Genomic DNA, 19,490 nt, shown 5'->3' on the forward strand with positions numbered 1-19,490 from the left:
GGCTATACCAAAGGCACCCTTAAAGCCCATACCGGCATTTGGCGAGCCTTTTGAGAGAGTCTTGATAGACTGTGTAGGTCCGTTGCCGAGGACCAGAAAAGGCCACGAGTACTTACTGACCATAATGTGCACGGCCACCCGTTTCCCTGAAGCAATCCCCCTGAGAAGAGTGACGTCGAGAGCCGTTCTGGATAGACTACAGAACTACATTGCGTGGGTAGGAACGCCCAAGGTTATCCAGACGGACCAGGGGAGTGTCTTCCAGTCGAAGTTGTTTAGGGAAACTGTGAAAGGATGGAGAGTAGAGCAAGTGCGCTCGTCACCGTATCACCCTAAGTCGCAGGGAGCATTGGAGCGTTTCCATGGAACGCTAAAGAGCTTGTTGAGGATATACTGCGCTGAGGAAAGGAGTAGTTGGGACGAGGCATTACTGTTACGAACCCGGATCCAGCGTCCGAGCACGGAGCAGTGACGACCGCGCCATCTGTGGGTCAGCTCCCGAAACCCCCTCCAAACGGACGACGACACCTGGTGAGGACGACGTGTACTGGCCACAAGGGCCAGTTTCCAGTCCTGTGCAGCTCACAACACCGCCGCTCCTGACCTCTGGTGAGGTGGTGCTCCGACGACAGCGCCATCTATGGAGTGGATACGTCAGGCATTTGTGTCTGAGCCTGTAAGTGAGGTGCTTTTGTGTGTACCTGTTATTGATGACGTGTCTGCTTACAGAGTCGACCTGGGGCTGCTGTAAGGGAAGTTGAGTCAGTCTACCCAAGGCAGCCGTTCCCATACCTTGTGCTTTGCTGCAGCAGTTGTGAGTCGCCTCCCGGAAGAACACTGTGGTGTTACCCTGCCAGTGAAGTGGCAGTTGGAGGATTGTCGTACCCGGGACCGACTGCTGGGGACGATTGACCACTGGGGTATTGTGGACAGGAGAGTGATCTGTGGTATCACACGAGGCTCCTGACTAGGGCGCTACCCTAGTATCGCTTGTGGAGTGGCCTGACCAGCGTTGCTGATCCGGAACCTGCCAGCTGTTCTGCTGGACTTGTGGTTGACGGCCTCCACGGCGGTGCCCCAGTGGAACTGTGTTTTGGCTGGCCTGTGTCTGGGGTAGACTCAGCTTGATTGAAGGATTCGTCAAGAGACCACGAGAGCACCGAGGACTTGGCATCGAAAGGATCCAGAGTCTTCAGAAGAAGACGTCAGTGTAAATAAGTGTTAATACCCCTCCCCCTGTGTAACCTTTTATATATTATTTATTGGTGGTGGTCATTATATTATATTAAGTTTTTGCCTTTCTTTCCCTTCCTCTTTTATTTTACTTGTGTCACGGATCTCATCCCTTGAAAGCCCCTACTGGCTTGGGGCCGGATACCCTTCCTCTAACGACATCAGAGTACGAACCCAGTTGCGACCCGAGAGGGCCGTAACAATTACCATCCGTGTTGTTCGCCATCAGGGATGCGGTAGTAGAATCACTCGGATTCACCCCATTTCAACTGGTGTACGGACACTCCGTGAGGAGCCCAGTGGGCGCGCTGAAGGAGCAGCTCACCGTGGATAGGCCTAAGGTGGACGTGGGAAAATATGTGAAGACTTTTAGAGAGCGACTCTCTAGGGCCAGAGATTTGGCCAAGGAAAATTTGAGGACATCCCAGGCAGAGATGGTAAGGTACCACGACAGGAAGGCGAAGGGCAGGAAATTTCAAGAAGGAGATCTGGTGTTAGTCCTGCTACCGGTAAAAGGAAGTATATACGAGTCGAGATTTTGTGGACCATATACCATCCAGAAGGCATTAGGGGATGTGAATTATGTAATCCACATGCCAGATCGTCCGAGAAAGTCACAGGTTTGCCACGTGAACATGATAAAGAGGTACTATGACAGAGATAATCCTCTAGGCAATGAAGAACCGATGGAAACCCCATTGCAGGCGACTGTGCTGTGTGGAGGAGACGGCAAAGGGATAGAAGAGGAGAACTGTAAGTTAGAGAGGGCCGATGGCGCGAAGATATCAAATACAGAAAGCCTGGCCAAGGTAGGTGAGCGTCTGGGTCATTTGGAGGATGACCAACGCCAGGAGCTAGTGGAGATCCTACGGAGGAATAAGTCGTTATTCACGGACGTGCCTAGAAGACACCGCGGAACGGTGCACGAAGTGAATGTAGGGAGTGCTGAGGCCATCAAGCAGCACCCTTACAGAGTTAACCCGGAGAAAGCAGCGGCAATGAGAGCAGAAGTGAAGTATCTGCTAGATAACGACTTGGCAGAGGTTAGCGACAGTGACTGGAGTTCGCCGTGCCTCCTCGTGAAGAAGAGTGACGGCACGTACCGGTTCTGTACCGATTATAGGAAAGTGAATGCACTCACGGTCGCTGACTCGTTTCCGATACAGCGCATTGACGATTGCATAGATCAGATTGGGAGTGCACGGTATGTCTCGAAGATAGACCTATTGAAAGGATATTACCAGATTCCCCTGTCTGAGGAGGCCAAGAGGATCTCAGCGTTCGTGCCACCCGACGGCTTGTACCAATATAAAGTGGTGCCGTTCGGAATGAAGAATAGTGGTAGTTGTTTTCAACGAGTAATGAATCAGGTATTACAAGGCGCGACCGGATGTGCAGTGTACATCGATGATATTGTGGTGTTCGCTGATTCCTGGAAGGATCACGTGGATCGACTTTTAGATTTGTTCGATCGGTTGGAGAAGGCCAACATGACGATCAACTTGGCAAAAAGCGAGTTCGGGAGAGCCCGCCTGGAGTACCTTGGATATATAGTAGGGCAAGGCGAGGTTGCTCCGGTAAGAACAAAGGTGGAGGCCATTGACAACTTCCCGGTGCCCAGGAGTAAGAAAGAATTGTTGAGATACCTCGGTATGATTGGGTATTACCGGAAGTTCTGTGAAAATTTCTCCACCGTAGCCGCTCCTATGACGAGTTTGCTATCAAAGAGCAAGAAGTGGGAGTGGAATGGAACAGCACAAGAAGCGTTTGAGAAGACCAAAAGACTGTTGACTGAGGCACCTGTACTAGTGTCGCCAGATTTTGAAGCGCCGTTTACGTTATTTGTAGATGCCAGTGATATAGGGGCCGGAGCTGTACTGACGCAGCAGAATGATGGAATTTACCGCCCCGTGTCCTTCTTCTCGAAGAAGTTCGTTAAGCACCAGAGGTCGTACAGTACAGTCGAGAAAGAGACTTTGGCCCTGGTGATGGCATTGAAACATTTTGAAGTGTATGTGAGTGGGGGGGGGGGGACACCCAGTGACGGTGTATACAGACCATAATCCCCTAGTTTTCCTGAAGAAAATGAAGCATGCAAACCAGAGATTAACCAGATGGTTTTTATCGCTCCAAGAGTATGACCTGGTGATAACGCACATAAGAGGGCGAGACAATGTAGTGGCTGATGCGTTATCTCGAGCCTAGCCACTAGAATAACTCTCAAAAATAAGGGGAGGGGAGTGTTATGATCTCAGCCTACAGGAGAAACGAGTCTCCCTCCTTGAGAGTTATTCATCAAGCCTGACCTGATTAGAAGGTCTAGCACATATTGAGGTGATAACGCATATGTAAAATAGTTGCTTGGATATGTATAACAGTTTGAGATTATGGGCAATGAAGGAGAAAACAGATAAATGACTGGCTAGGAGATGTGGACATTTTGCTGGAGGCGTGAGGCTCGCTTCCGGAGGACCTTGACCTCACTTGAGTGCCAGACATCGCAGGGGAAAGCCGCGCTCCGTTTGAGCTCCCGCCAGAAGGGAACCCCTAGTGATATATCTCGAAGAAAAGAGAAGTGTGTAGACGTGCCAGCTGTGGAACCGAGCTGGGAACGTTGTGGTCTCAAGTCCTGGACGACGAGCAGAGTTCAATAAGCTGCTCAGAGGCATTTTCGAGGGCTGTGTGGAGCGCCCTGACCAGACGCCGTCAGAGGGAAAGCGCCCTCGACCAGATAATCTGTGGTTTGTCTTTGGGGAAGAAGTTGCTGAGAACTTCGAAGCCAGCCTAGATGAGGTAATTGATGAGATTCCAAGGTAGTGAAGCAGAGGACCTCGAGCTGGGAGGAGAAGCAGTGAAGAGGAGTGTCACATGCTTCTGTAGAAGTGGTGAAGCACCATAGTTGCTCGAGGAAACTTCATGGTGTAGCAGCCAAGAGAGCTGTGGAGGAACCTAGCAGAAGGGTGAAGCACCGTAGTTACTCAAGGAAACTTCATGATAGCAGCCTGGAGAAGCTGCAGAGGATCCTGGTAGTGAAGCCCGGAAGAACCTAAAGATATTAGGGTAGTGAACTTCCAGAGGTGGAAGGGAAGTTCTGGTGGATTACTTGTAGGGAGTTGATAGTGTTTGGTTGTCATTAGCGTGCATGACGCAGTGAGAGGTGAGTGATTGTTGGCATTCTTATGTCAAGGAGTGTTTTATACTGAAGTTTAGAGTTACAGACGTAGGCTGGATTACCTGCAGTTGTATGCGTTCTAGGACTGATAGGGTGATCGATTGATCATTGCAGTGTAGCAAGGAATATTTATGCTGATATATGTTATTGCATTCAAATGCTGATTTTCTTTGTACACATTTATATATATATATATATATATATATATATATATATATATATATATATATATATATATATATATATATATATATATATATATATATATATATATATATATATATATATATTCTCTTGCTGATGGTGCAACAGTGTATGTAGACTTGATCAACTTGAGGAGGTTGATAGTATCAGGTGGTGAACCAGGAGATAGGATACCACTTGATAAGCTGATGGTAGAGTTCTGGTTGTGTTGGAGAGCAACCTGATTGTGATATTATAGAGTATAGGATTCATTATTATTATATGTGTGTATGTATCGTGTATGTGCTTTGTCCAGTAAATGTATCCCAATTTGCTGGTGTTTGCCCTTGTCCTAGTGAGGCTTCCCAGGAGGTAGTAAAGAAGGAGAGAGAGAGAGAGAAAGAACCAAGAACCACTGCTGTGGACAGGGTAGGAGGTAATACTAGTAAGTATTATCGACTGTGGGTTGGTTGGTGTTGTCGTCGTTGATCCTTCTCTATGGACAACCCAACCCACAACTCGGCAGAGTGCTTATAGTAGGAGATCACCCTTGGCGCTTCTGGCTCTTGGAGAGGGGCTCAACGTCACACGTTTAGGGGATGCGGCTCCAACACTTAGCCTCGTTGTCACGTGCACACACCCACTCGAGCCGCTGTGACTCCCCACTCTCTCCTTATGAGATATGATCTCCTCAATCCCCTATGACTTACTAGTATTACCTCCTACCCTGTCCACGGCAGTGGTTCTTGGTTCTTTCTCTCTCTCTCTCCTTCTTTACTACCTCCTGGGAAGCCTCACTAGGGCAAGGGCAAACACCAGCAAATTGTGACACATTTACTGGACAAAGCACATACACGATACATACACACATATAATAATAATGAATCCTATACTCTATAATATCACAATCAGGTTGCACTCCAACACCATCAGAACTCTATTATCAGCTTATCAAGTGGTATCCTATCTCCTGGTTCACCACCTGATACTATCAACCTCCTCAAGTTGATCAAGCCTACATACACTGTTGCACCATCAGCAAGATAACATATATATATAGAAAATCAGCATTTGAATGCAATAACATATACCAGTATAAATGTTCATTGATACTTCAGTATAAAAACTCCTTGACATAAGAATGCCAACAGTCACTCACCTCTCACTGCGTCTTGCACGCTAATGACAACCAAACACTATCAACTCCCTATAAGTAATCCACCAGAACTTCCCCTTCCACCTCTGGAAGTTCACTACCCTAATATCCTTAGGTTCTTCCGGGCTTCACTACCAGGATCCTCTGCAGCTCCTCCAGGCTGCTATCATGAAGTTTCCTTGAGCAACTACGGTGCTTCACCCTTCTGCTAGGGTCCTCCACAGCTCTCTTGGCTGCTACACCATGAAGTTTCCCCGAGCAACTATGGTGCTTCTCCACCTCTACAGAAGCACGTGACACTCCTCTTCACTGCTGCTTCTCCTCACAGCTCGAGGTCCTCTGCTCCACTACCTTGGAGTCTCATCAGCTACTTCATCTGCTGGCTTCGAAGTTCTCAGCAACTTCTTCCCCAAAAGACAAACCTGCAACCCATCGACACTCCAATAAAATGTTCCCCTTTAACACATAAACAAAAATAACCACACAATATGCTTGCCTCAAACCTCTATCTGTTCTCTACATACAGTGAGAGTGGACTCCCCTGTTTTGGGCGGGTCCATACTCCACCTCGCCTGGCGGCGGTCCTCACTCGCTGGGAGGGTCTTCCTCCGTCAAGAGCCAGGCTCCCTCAGTCGTTCGCCAGCGCTCAGAGGGGGCGGACGTCGCTCTGTGCTCCTCCCTCTTCACTCTCCTATTTCAGGCTTTCTGCCTTATTAAAACATGTCTAACTTATAAATAAACATTGCTACCGTCGCTGGGCACATGACCAACTACAAGTGATCACTATGAACTGGCGTATATCGTGCTTACCACAGATTAACTGATCGAGGGCGCTTTTCCTCTGACGGCATCTGGTCAGGGCGCTCCACACAGCCCACGAAAATGCCTCTGAGTAGCTTATTAAACTCTGCTCGTCGACCAGGACTTGATACCACAACGTTCCCAGCTCGGTTCCACAGCTGGCACGTCTACACACTTCTCTTCTCTTGGAGATATATCACTAGGGGTTCCCTTCTGGCGGGAGCTCAAATGGAGCGCGGCTTCCGCCTGCGATGTCTGGCACTCAAGTGAGGTCAAGGTCCTCCGGAAGCGAGCCTCACGCCTCCAGCAAAATGTCCACATCTCCTCGCCAGTCATTTATCTGTTTTCTTCTTCATTGCCCATGATCTCAAACTGTTATACATATCCAAGCAACTATTTTACATATGCGTTATCACTTCAATATTCGCTAGACCTTCTAATCAGGTCAGGCTTGACGAATAACTCTCAAGGAGGGAGACTCGTTTCTCATGTAGGCTGAGATCATAACACTCCCCTCCCCTTATTTTTGAGAGTTATTCTAGTGGCTAGGCTCGAGATAACGCATCAGCCACTACATTGTCTCGCCCTCTTATGTGCGTTATCACCAGGTCATACTCTTGGAGCGATAAAAACCATCTGGTTAATCTCTGGTTTGCATGCTTCATTTTCTTCAGGAAAACTAGGGGATTATGGTCTGTATACACCGTCACTGGGTGTCCCCCCCCACTCACATACACTTCAAAATGTTTCAATGCCATCACCAGGGCCAAAGTCTCTTTCTCAACTGTACTGTACGACCTCATGTGCTTAACGAACTTCTTCGAGAAGAAGGACACGGGGCGGTAAATTCCATCATTCTGCTGCGTCAGTACAGCTCCGGCCCCTATATCACTGGCATCTACAAATAACGTAAACGGCGCTTCAAAATCTGGCGACACTAGTACAGGTGCCTCAGTCAACAGTCTTTTGGTCTTCTCAAACGCTTCTTGTGCTGTTCCATTCCACTCCCACTTCTTGCTCTTTGATAGCAAACTCGTCATAGGAGCGGCTACGGTGGAGAAATTTTCACAGAACTTCCGGTAATACCCAATCATACCGAGGTATCTCAACAATTCTTTCTTACTCCTGGGCACCGGGAAGTTGTCAATGGCCTCCACCTTTGTTCTTACCGGAGCAACCTCGCCTTGCCCTACTATATATCCAAGGTACTCCAGGCGGGCTCTCCCGAACTCGCTTTTTGCCAAGTTGATCGTCATGTTGGCCTTCTCCAACCGATCGAACAAATCTAAAAGTCGATCCACGTGATCCTTCCAGGAATCAGCGAACACCACAATATCATCGATGTACACTGCACATCCAGTCGCGCCTTGTAATACCTGGTTCATTACTCGTTGAAAACAACTACCACTATTCTTCATTCCGAATGGCACCACTTTATATTGGTACAAGCCGTCGGGTGTCACGAACGCTGAGATCCTCTTGGCCTCCTCAGACAGGGGAATCTGGTAGTATCCCTTCAACAGGTCTATCTTCGAGACATACCGTGCACTCCCAATCCGATCTATGCAATCGTCAATGCGCGGTATCGGAAACGAGTCAGCGACCGTGAGTGCATTCACTTTCCTATAATCGGTACAGAACCGGTACGTGCCGTCACTCTTCTTCACGAGGAGGCACGGCGAACTCCAGTCACTGTCGCTAACCTCTGCCAAGTCGTTATCTAGCAGATACTTCACTTCTGCTCTCATTGCCGCTGCTTACTCCGGGTTAACTCTGTAAGGGTGCTGCTTGATGGGCTCAGTACTCCCTACATTCACTTCGTGCACCGTTCCGCGGTGTCTTCTAGGCACGTCCGTGAATAACGACTTATTCCTCCGTAGGATCTCCACTAGCTCCTGTCGTTGGTCATCCTCCAAATGACCCAGACGCTCACCTATCTTGGCCAGGCTTTCTGTATTTGATATCTTCGCGCCATCGGCCTTCTCTAACTTTCAGTTCTCCTCTTCTATCCCTTTTCCGTCTCCTCCACACAGCACCGTCGCCTGCAATGGGGTTTCCATCGGTTCTTCATCGCCTAGAGGCTTATCTCTGTCATAGTACCTCTTTATTATGTTCACGTGGCAAACCTGTGACTTCCTCGGACGATCTGGCATGTGGATTACATAGTTCACATCCCCTAATGCCTTCTGGATGGTATATGGTCCACAAAATCTCGACTCGTATATACTTCCTTTTACCGGTAGCAGGACTAACACCTGATCTCCTTCTTGAAATTTCCTGCCCTTCGCCTTCCTGTCGTGGTACCTTACCATCTCTGCCTGGGATGTCCTCAAATTTTCCTTGGCCAAATCTCTGGCCCTAGAGAGTCGCTCTCTAAAAGTCTTCACATATTTTCCCACGTCCACCTTAGGCCTATCCACGGTGAGCTGCTCCTTCAGCGCGCCCACTGGGCTCCTCACGGAGTGTCCGTACACCAGTTGAAATGGGGTGAATCCGAGTGATTCTACTACCGCATCCCTGATGGCGAACAACACGGATGGTAATGCCTCGTCCCAACTACTCCCTTCCTCAGCGCAGTATATCCGCAACAAGCTCTTTAGCGTTCCATGGAAACGCTCCAATGCTCCCTGCGACTGAGGGTGATACGGTGACGAGCGCACTTGCTCTACTCTCCATCCTTTCACAGTTTCCCTAAACAACTTCGACTGGAAGACACTCCCCTGGTCCGTCTGGATAACCTTGGGCATTCCTACCCACGCAATGTAGTTCTGTAGTCTATCCAGAACGGCTCTCGACGTCACTCTTCTCAGGGGGATTGCTTCAGGGAAACGGGTGGCCGTGCACATTATGATCAGTAATTACTCGTGGCCTTTTCTGGTCCTCGGCAACGGACCTACACAGTCTATCAAGACTCTTTCAAAAGGCTCGCCAAATGCCGGTATGGGCTTTAAGGGTGCCTTTGGTATAGCCGGAGCCGGCTTACCTGCACGTTGGCACGCCAAACATGTCCTACAATATTTCTTTACCTCCTTCCACACGTTCGGCCAGTAGAAGTGCTCCTGCACCTTATTTAAGGTCTTCTTCACCCCCAAGTGCCCTGCCATATCTACGGAGTGGGCTAGTTCTAACACAGCCGCCCTAAACTCCTTCGGCACTAACACTTGGTGCTTCTCCAACCATACCTTATCTGCGCCGGCTTTGTCCGGTCGCCATTTCCTCATTAGTACATCATCGTCCAAGTAGTAATACACGGGGGACTCCGGACATGAATTTCCCCCTTTTGCCTCCCTGATTAGATCTATAAACTCCTCTTTCTGAGCCCTAATCAGGTCCACTCGGTTCACGCTGAACTTTTCAGGTAGGGTCATTTTCACTTCCTGTCTCCTCGAATCCTCATTCTTCTGAGCTCAATCTTCGTCGAACAGCCCAGACATGTCCATGTTGACCTCCTCCCTTGGTGGAGTCGACACTGCCATATCATCTCCAATGTCTTCCTCGGCGGCTACGTCCGACTCTGTCACTACACAGGCCGGGTATACGATGACTTGATTGTCCTCTGCCTCATTTTCAAGGATGCTGGCTAGATCTATCTTGTCCGGCGTTCCACTTGTACCGCGGTCCTTCTGGTTCACCTCCGGCACAGCTTTTACTATCAGCTCTGGCAGCACCTTGGACCCACACAAGTCGTTCCCCAGGATCACTTGGACTCCTGGAACAGGTATGTTGGGGCACACTCCCAACATCACCTCCGCCGACAAATAATCTGACTTCAACTGGACAGCACACACGGGCATGTCACTCTTAGACAACAACCCATGAACCTTTATCCTCCCACTGCCAGCTAACAGTCGATCATTTCTTATTAGGCCTCTCAGAATCAAGCTCTGATTGGCTCCAGTATCCCTGAGGATACTAACCTCCACCTCGGGTTGACCTTCTATGCCGACCCAACCTTTACTAATGAACGGCCTATACCGCTCGTTCATCAAATCTACCTTCAGTGGTTTGTCTTGTTGTACATCAACGTACTTCTTCCGGGGATCACATGTCGTCAGGGCCACGACTCTCTTGCACTGCCGACAATCTCGCATCATGTGACCTGATCTGTTGCACTTGTAGCATCTCATTTGGGAGAAATCTCTCCTATACGCCCCCGAGTGGCTCTGACTCTGCCCACTCGTATTGAAGTTCCTCGGGCCAGATGTACTACTCATACTCTGTGGAGCTTCATTGGACTCTTGTCTCCTCTGCACATTTTTATTTTCCTGCTTACCTCCAGCAGGCGGACTCGGCAACTTTCCTTCCTGGGGCTTAAAACTAGCTGGTCTGCTTGTCTGCCCCCCAAAACTTCTTCCTCCCTAGACTCCACTGGGTCTGCTATTTCTGCGTCTCGCCTCGCTTCTTACTCTGTTCTCTCTTAAGCTCTTGTATGCTTCAGTAATCATATCCGCCCTATCTGCGGCATCTTTCACCTCCTTTATCCTTGCTTCTTGGATCTTGAACTTTGTTTCGGGATGAATCATCTCCAAGAACTTCTCCATGACCATCAGTTGCTTCAGGTCAGCGTGAGATCCAACTCCAGCAGCCTCAATCCACTTCTGGAATCGTCTTTCCAGATCCCTTGCTGTCTCAGCAAACGTACATGCTCCAACTTTCACCATCTCTCTGAAACGCTTTCTATAAGCTTCTGGGGTTAACTGAAACGAGCGCAATATGCTGCTCTTTACTGTGGCATAATCCTGGCACTCTTCCAGTGACAATTGGGTGTATGCCTCCCTGGCTGCACCGGTCAATCTTAACTGGACCAGCTGGGCCCATTCCTCCTGTGGCCACGCCTTGATACTGGCTACTTTTTCAAAGTGCTCGAAAAAGCTCTCTGCCTCTTCGGGAACAAACAAGGGAATGTCCTTCTCCCTAACCCTAACATCTGGTGGGTGTGATACCTGGGTGGTGCTCTCTGGCAACCCATGTTCAATCCTTTGCTCAGCCAAGGTTCTATTCGCTTCTATCTGCATTTGTTTTGTTCTCTCTTTTTCTTTTTCGACTTGGGCTTTTTCTTTCTCCTGTTCCAACTCCAGTTCCCTTACTCTGGTTTTCTCTTTTTCTTTCTCCTGTTCCAACTCCAGTTCTCTTACTCTGGTTTTCTCTTTTTCTTTCTCCTGTTCCAACTCCAGTTCTCTTACTCTGGTTTTCTCTTTTTCTTTCTCCACCTCTAGTCTTGCTTTCTCTTTTTCTATTTCCAGTCTGGTTTTTTCTTTTTCCTTCTCTGCTTCATTTTTCATCTGGAGTTCTAATTTCATCTTTTCCAGCTGGAACTGTCTCTCCTTGTCCTCTCGTTGTTGCTGCATCTGGAGCTCTAACTGAAATCTCTCCAAGCTCCTATTTCGGCTACTCCTGCTACTGCGGCTACTCTTGCTGCTCCTACTCGATCCCTGGGATCTCACGTCATCCTGCCCATCATCCTCCTTTCCACTTTCAGCTCCTTTTTGGGCTCCCTGCTCTGCCGCTTCATTTTTGGCTCTTAACTGCCTCAGGATCTCATCCTTCATCCCAGCTACTTTAGATGCTTTCAACCTGATGCCACATTTTTCTGCTATTTGTTTCAATTGATCCCTCGTGCAACCTTCCAAGTCCTCAGGCTTGCCTGACTCCACAAACGCTTGCACCTTATCCATCTTTGTCCTGTGAGTCTTCCCAAGAGAGAGAGTATACACCTGCGGTCACACAGTTTATCTCAGCAGGGGTGTACAAATCCACTCTTGGACAGGGTGTGGGTGTGTCAGTTCACTATCCCGGACACAGGCCCCCAATTTATTATAGACTGTTGGTTGGTTGGTGTTGTCGTCGTTGATCCTTCTCTATGGACAACCCAACCCACAACTCGGTAGAGTGCTTATACTAGGAGATCACCCTTGGCGCTTCTGGCTCTTGGAGAGGGGCTCAACGTCACACGTTTAGGGGATGCGGCTCCAACACTTAGCCTCGTTGTCACGTGCACACACCCACTCGAGCCGCTGTGACTCCCCACTCTCTCCTTATGAGATATGATCTCCTCAATCCCCTATGACTTACTAGTATTACCTCCTACCCTGTCCACGGCAGTGGTTCTTGGTTCTTTCTCTCTCTCTCTCCTTCTTTACTACCTCCTGGGAAGCCTCACTAGGACAAGGGCAAACACCAGCAAATTGTGACACATTTACTGGACAAAGCACATACACGATACATACACACATATAATAATAATGAATCCTATACTCTATAATATCACAATCAGGTTGCACTCCAACACCATCAGAACTCTATTATCAGCTTATCAAGTGGTATCCTATCTCCTGGTTCACCACCTGATACTATCAACCTCCTCAAGTTGATCAAGCCTACATACACTGTTGCACCATCAGCAAGATAACATATATATATAGAAAATCAGCATTTGAATGCAATAACATATACCAGTATAAATGTTCATTGATACTTCAGTATAAAAAACTCCTTGACATAAGAATGCCAACAGTCACTCACCTCTCACTGCGTCTTGCACGCTAATGACAACCAAACACTATCAACTCCCTATAAGTAATCCACCAGAACTTCCCCTTCCACCTCTGGAAGTTCACTACCCTAATATCCTTAGGTTCTTCCGGGCTTCACTACCAGGATCCTCTGCAGCTCCTCCAGGCTGCTATCATGAAGTTTCCTTGAGCAACTACGGTGCTTCACCCTTCTGTTAGGTTCTTCCACAGCTCTCTTGGCTGCTACACCATGAAGTTTCCCCGAGCAACTATGGTGCTTCTCCACCTCTACAGAAGCACGTGACACTCCTCTTCACTGCTGCTTCTCCTCACAGCTCGAGGTCCTCTGCTCCACTACCTTGGAGTCTCATCAGCTACTTCATCTGCTGGCTTCGAAGTTCTCAGCAACTTCTTCCCCAAAAGACAAACCTGCAACCCATCGACACTCCAATAAAATGTTCCCCTTTAACACATAAACAAAAATAACCACACAATATGCTTGCCTCAAACCTCTATCTGTTCTCTACATACAGTGAGAGTGGACTCCCCCGTTTTGGGCGGGTCCATACTCCACCTCGCCTGGCGGCGGTCCTCACTCACGCTGGGAGGGTCTTCCTCCGTCCAGAGCCAGGCTCCCTCAGTCGTCCGCCAGCGCTCAGAGGGGGCGGACGTCGCTCCGTGCTCCTCCCTCTTCACTCTCCTATTTCAGGCTTTCTGCCTTATTAAAACATGTCTAACTTATAAATAAACATTGCTACCGTCGCTGGGCACACGACCAACTACAAGTGATCACTATGAACTGGCGTATATCGTGCTTACCACAGATTAACTGATCGAGGGCGCTTTTCCTCTGACGGCGTCTGGTCAGGGCGCTCCACACAGCCCACGAAAATGCCTCTGAGTAGCTTATTAAACTCTGCTCGTCGACCAGGACTTGATACCACAACGTTCCCAGCTCGGTTCCACAGCTGGCACGTCTACACACTTCTCTTCTCTTCGAGATATATCACTAGGGGTTCCCTTCTGGCGGGAGCTCAAATGGAGCGCGGCTTCCCCCTGCGATGTCTGGCACTCAAGTGAGGTCAAGGTCCTCCGGAAGCGAGCCTCACGCCTCCAGCAAAATGTCCACATCTCCTCGCCAGTCATTTACCTGTTTTCTTCTTCATTGCCCATGATCTCAAACTGTTATACATATCCAAGCAACTATTTTACATATGCGTTATCACTTCAATATTCGCTAGACCTTCTAATCAGGTCAGGCTTGACGAATAACTCTCAAGGAGGGAGACTCGTTTCTCCTGTAGGCTGAGATCATAACACTAAGCAATAGGAAGCAGAGAGTTACGGTGAGGGGTGAGACCTCCGATTGGCGTGAAGTCACCAGTGGAGTCCCACAGGGCTCTGTTCTCGGTCCTATCTTGTTTCTGATATATGTAAATGATCTCCCGGAGGGTATCGATTCATTTCTCTCAATGTTTGCGGACGATGCTAAAATTATGAGAAGGATTAAAACAGAAGAGGACTGTTTGAGGCTTCAAGAAGACCTAGACAAGCTGAAGGAATGGTCGAACAAATGGTTGTTAGAGTTTAACCTAACCAAATGTAATGTAATGAAGATAGGTGTAGGGAGCAGGAGGCCAGATACAAGGTATCATCTGGGAGAGGAAATTCTTCAGGAGTCAGAGAAGGAAAAAGACTTGGGGGTTGATATCACGCCAGACCTGCCTCCTGCAGCACATATCAAGCGGATAACATCAGCGGCATATGCCAGGCTGGCCAACATACGAACGGATTTCAGAAACTTGTGTAAAGAATCATTCAGAACTTTGTATACAACATATGTCAGGCCAATCCTGGAGTATGCAGCCCCGGCATGGAGTCCATATCTAGTCAAGGATAAGACTAAACTGGAAAAGGTTCAAAGGTTTGCCACCAGACTAGTACCCGAGCTGAGAGGTATGAGCTACGAGGAGAGACTACGGGAATTAAACCTCACTTCGCTGGAAGACAGAAGAGTTAGGGGGGACATGATCACCACATTCAAGATTCTGAAAGGGATTGATAGGGTAGATAAAGACAGTCTATTTAACACAAGGGGAACACGCACAAGGGGACACAGGTGGAAACTGAGTGCCCAAATGAGCCACAGAGATATTAGAAAGAACTTTTTTAGTGTCAGAGTGGTTGACAAATGGAATGCATTAGGAAGTGATGTGATGGAGGCTGACTCCATACAGAGTTTCAAATGTAGATATGATAGAGCCCAGTAGGCTCAGGAATCTGTACACCAGTTGATTGACAGTTGAGAGGTGGGACCAAAGAGCCAAAACTCAACCCCCGCAAGCAGAATTAGGTGAGTATAATTAGGTGAGTACACACACACACACACACACACACAGACACACTCGCACACAATATTACACCGTAAAATATCTTTAAAATCAGGTATGATAGAGAAATTGGCAAGGAGTCATTGCATTAGACAACCAACGTCTAAAAAACGCGGTGTCGAACAGATAGAGCTCGATCCTGCAGGCAGAAATAAGTGAATATACACACACATACACTTTCTAGTTCATTTACATTGCCTCTTAACAGAACCTCGTGAATGGGTTCAGGCTGATACTGAATAGTGTGGACAAAATGTCCAATTAATCCACTTACCTTACTTGCTGCATTATATATAAATAAAAGAGATTTTTCCTTATTCGTGCACTGTTCGCTAGGGCTTTACTACCCTTTTAACCGGTGCGGTCAAACATCACTGTATGAATCTGACAGGTTCCTGATTAACTGTCAATCATAGATCACTGCATATAAACTGACGTGCGCAATAATACCAGGTAGTTGTCTATAATGACAGCTGCATTGCAATTGTTCTTTGTACCTAAAGCTTATTTTTGTTAGATTTTTTTGTTATGGCGGAAACAGCTATTGAACTCTTTTTGTCCCTTGTTATGTGGACAGAGATGTATGGGGACTTGGAGACACATTTTATATATATATATGTAGGGTGAATTGCCTTGTCTTCCCCATGATCATATATCTGACAACATATGACTCCATATATGAAAACACCAAGACATACATACATCTGAGAACAATATGAACTCACACTCATAACATGACATCACACACCTGATACCATCACAGCCATGACACCACCTTTACCCCACATCTGACACCACCTTGACCCCACATCTGACACCACCACCACCACCACACACTTGACGCCACCAGACCCAACATCCTTACAGCAACCCAACAGTACGAGCCCCAACGGGTGCCATGGAGTGCCTCGAAGCTCTGTCTTACAGGTTATTGCCAACTAACTACCATAACTACCACCAATAGTGGTAATCACGCCGGAACTTCCGGGGTATTTTCTCAAGTATTCACAGGACCGGATTGCATACCACCTGGCAGCTGGTGGGTCGCCATGCCAAGCTGTTCTTGAAAGTAACAATGACGCATATATAACTCTGAAAGTAAAGAGTTTTATGCATATATCTGGTTTAATTAGATGGGAATTTACCTTAAGTTACTAAATAATATGCAGGTGGTACCTTTTTGTTTTTAAACCTACGGTGCGTTTTGAGGTTACTGAATAGGTAAGAAAAATGTATTTTTCTGTATATAAAGATGTGAGATTTTTCTCTACGCCTACCTCCCTTAAGAGGTGGACTACAAGTTTAAAGTCTGCTCACGGCAGTTAAGCATGAGTCCAGTAGAAAAAGGAAAAGCGGGAGCAAACCGCCAGGCCTCCACCACCATGGGTGAAAACCTGTCCACAATAGGCCGCTGGCTCCTCCTAGTTAAACAGGACGTTAAAACTAATAAAGGGTAACCGACGGGTTCTCACAATCAAATATTTATATTTGAAGTGGCGCTATGAATTGGAATTCGAATTCCCAAGAACAGCCGCCTTATCAAGATCACATCAACATTTAATAATATGCAGAAATATGGTGGAATAATATGGTTGAAGAGTTGACATCAAAGACTGTTTTCTACAACATAACAATTTATTAATAACAAGAGACTAACTACTACATTACCGAGTATACATTACGTTAATGTCAATCCAGTGGCACGATAACAACCAGCTAAATAGCAACCCTTGCTGTGCGGCTGCATACTGAACTAACCTGAACACAGGTGTGCCCACTGATGACGCAATATTGCAAAACAAAGAAAATATCACAGACTAAGTTACACCACAGCGAATGGTTACGTTATTGTACATCAAGTGGCATTTGCAACACAGCTATTCAACAGCCCCTCGAGAAGTGACAGCAGGCTCCATCTTGCTGACACTTCGGGCTGACAACATGAACTAACTGAACAAATGAAGGATCCACTGAAACAAAGACACAAGCAGGCAATCAATAGTGTCACGGTTTCCCTGACAGCTACTATAATCACAAACTTAGGGGTCCTCCCGCCCCCCCAGGAGAGACCCACGTAACTAGGCGGAAGTCTAACAGTGACTCCCCCCTATCACAACCCCGTGTGAACACTCTTTGCAACTCCCACTAAGAAGTTGCCCTGATGTAACCCGATACACAACCAGGCAAGGCGGGATTCTGGGACACAGCTCCACAGATCCCTAGATGACTCTACTCTCGTCACCAGACGACAACCAAAAGAAATTGCCTGAAGTGATTAATTACGTTAATTGACTGATCACAGCAGTCAGCAACAAAGTACTACGGTAATCACAAACAATTGTCTCCCACTAGACAACAACATGATGATACTCTACGTTAATCTTTAACACTTGTCTCTCTCTTGTTAACAATAACTCAACATATTACACCACACTTGACTCCTTGCAAGTATTCAGTGAGTAATTCTCAATTAAGGTCAAACGGACCACTAATTACATCCCCATTGAGTTACGTTAACTAAGCCTACCCTAACTTGGTAGCTTCTCCAAAGTCTGTGTCAAAAAAAATTACGAGTGAGTGTTAATTACCCTAATTAACCCACTAATTACTGAGCCATTAATTAACTGTCACCAGGACCGATAATTAATCATCCATAAATACGTCTCACTCCGCACTGCCTAAGCAGGTCTCATCAAACACTGTGAATTCACGGGAAAGGAGTTAGTTACCCTAATTAACAAGATGTGAAAATAATCCACTGTCCTCAGACAGGATATGATTAATACAACGATTTATGCTAGCTCCATGACCTCGCTTTACCGAGTCACCGGAGCTCTCCAATGCTAATTACTCCACTAATTAACATGAGCCACTAATTGCTATACCCCTGAAAGGTAATTAGTCTCGAGCATATTACGTTAACACAAGTACTGACAGACTCTGACAGAACCTCTCCCACTACGTGAATTCATGATGAGAAGGCTAATTACATAATTAGCTAGAGTGGTCAATTAACTGTCACATGGACAATTAATTGCTCCCGAGACTTATCTCATTCTAGCTCAACACTGTTCTTTCCTAACAGCCCTCTCTCACTCCACAATACTAAGTGTGCACCCCTTATCCAGTTAATTACCCCTTAATTAACTCACTGAATCCTTAAGTCCTCAACATAACTTAAAGAAACAAAGTAACCCCAGCGTTACATAGGTCACACTATAATGGCATGCAACAACATATCAGCACTACCCACATATGGTTGCAGCTACTACAACTCGGTAATTACTGTGCCCACACAATAAAAACACACGGTTGTGCAACACACACAAGTATACTAATATTACTGCCCCTCCTCTTTCAATTCTTGCACCTGATTGCAAAGGAATACTGTGAACACACACATACCTCAGCCAGGCAATTAACCCATCAATTGCCTGCTCTCATTAAGTACTGAAAATTCCCCTGAATAATCCTAGAGGTCCCTTAAACCCTCAACACAGTTCCTGGGGCAATAATATTGTACAAACTGATAACAACACTGCACAAACCTGCAACATAATGATGCCGTCAGCATGCCCCACATGCTAATGACATCATTAGGCAATCAGTCAGCAATCACACCTACTGACTTACCACACAATACAGTACATAAACATGCAAATGAACACATAGGAATGGCATTCACATAATCAAAGAAAATTATAACACCAAGTAGTATGTTAATGTGCAACTAATTACACAGACTTCAGGGGTCCCACTGACATCCCTGTCTACCTCTAATGATTATAATTTTACTGTACTCTATGGCATTAATCCAGCCTGAACGATTATATAGAATCGACAGGCTGGCTCACTTATATGGTAAATCTCTACACTGACTGGTTTACATACTCTAGTCAGTCTACACACTTATATAAATATATATATATAAAACTACTTGTGTGGTACCGTGTACAACGTCCATCTCCAGGTACATCCCAACCAGTCACCTGGACGACAGTACAGACAGCTGTCTCTCAGCTGCTTCCTCACTGTTAACAACT

Source organism: Procambarus clarkii, chromosome 21, assembly GCF_040958095.1.
Source record: "Procambarus clarkii isolate CNS0578487 chromosome 21, FALCON_Pclarkii_2.0, whole genome shotgun sequence".
NCBI lineage: Eukaryota > Metazoa > Arthropoda > Malacostraca > Decapoda > Cambaridae > Procambarus > Procambarus clarkii.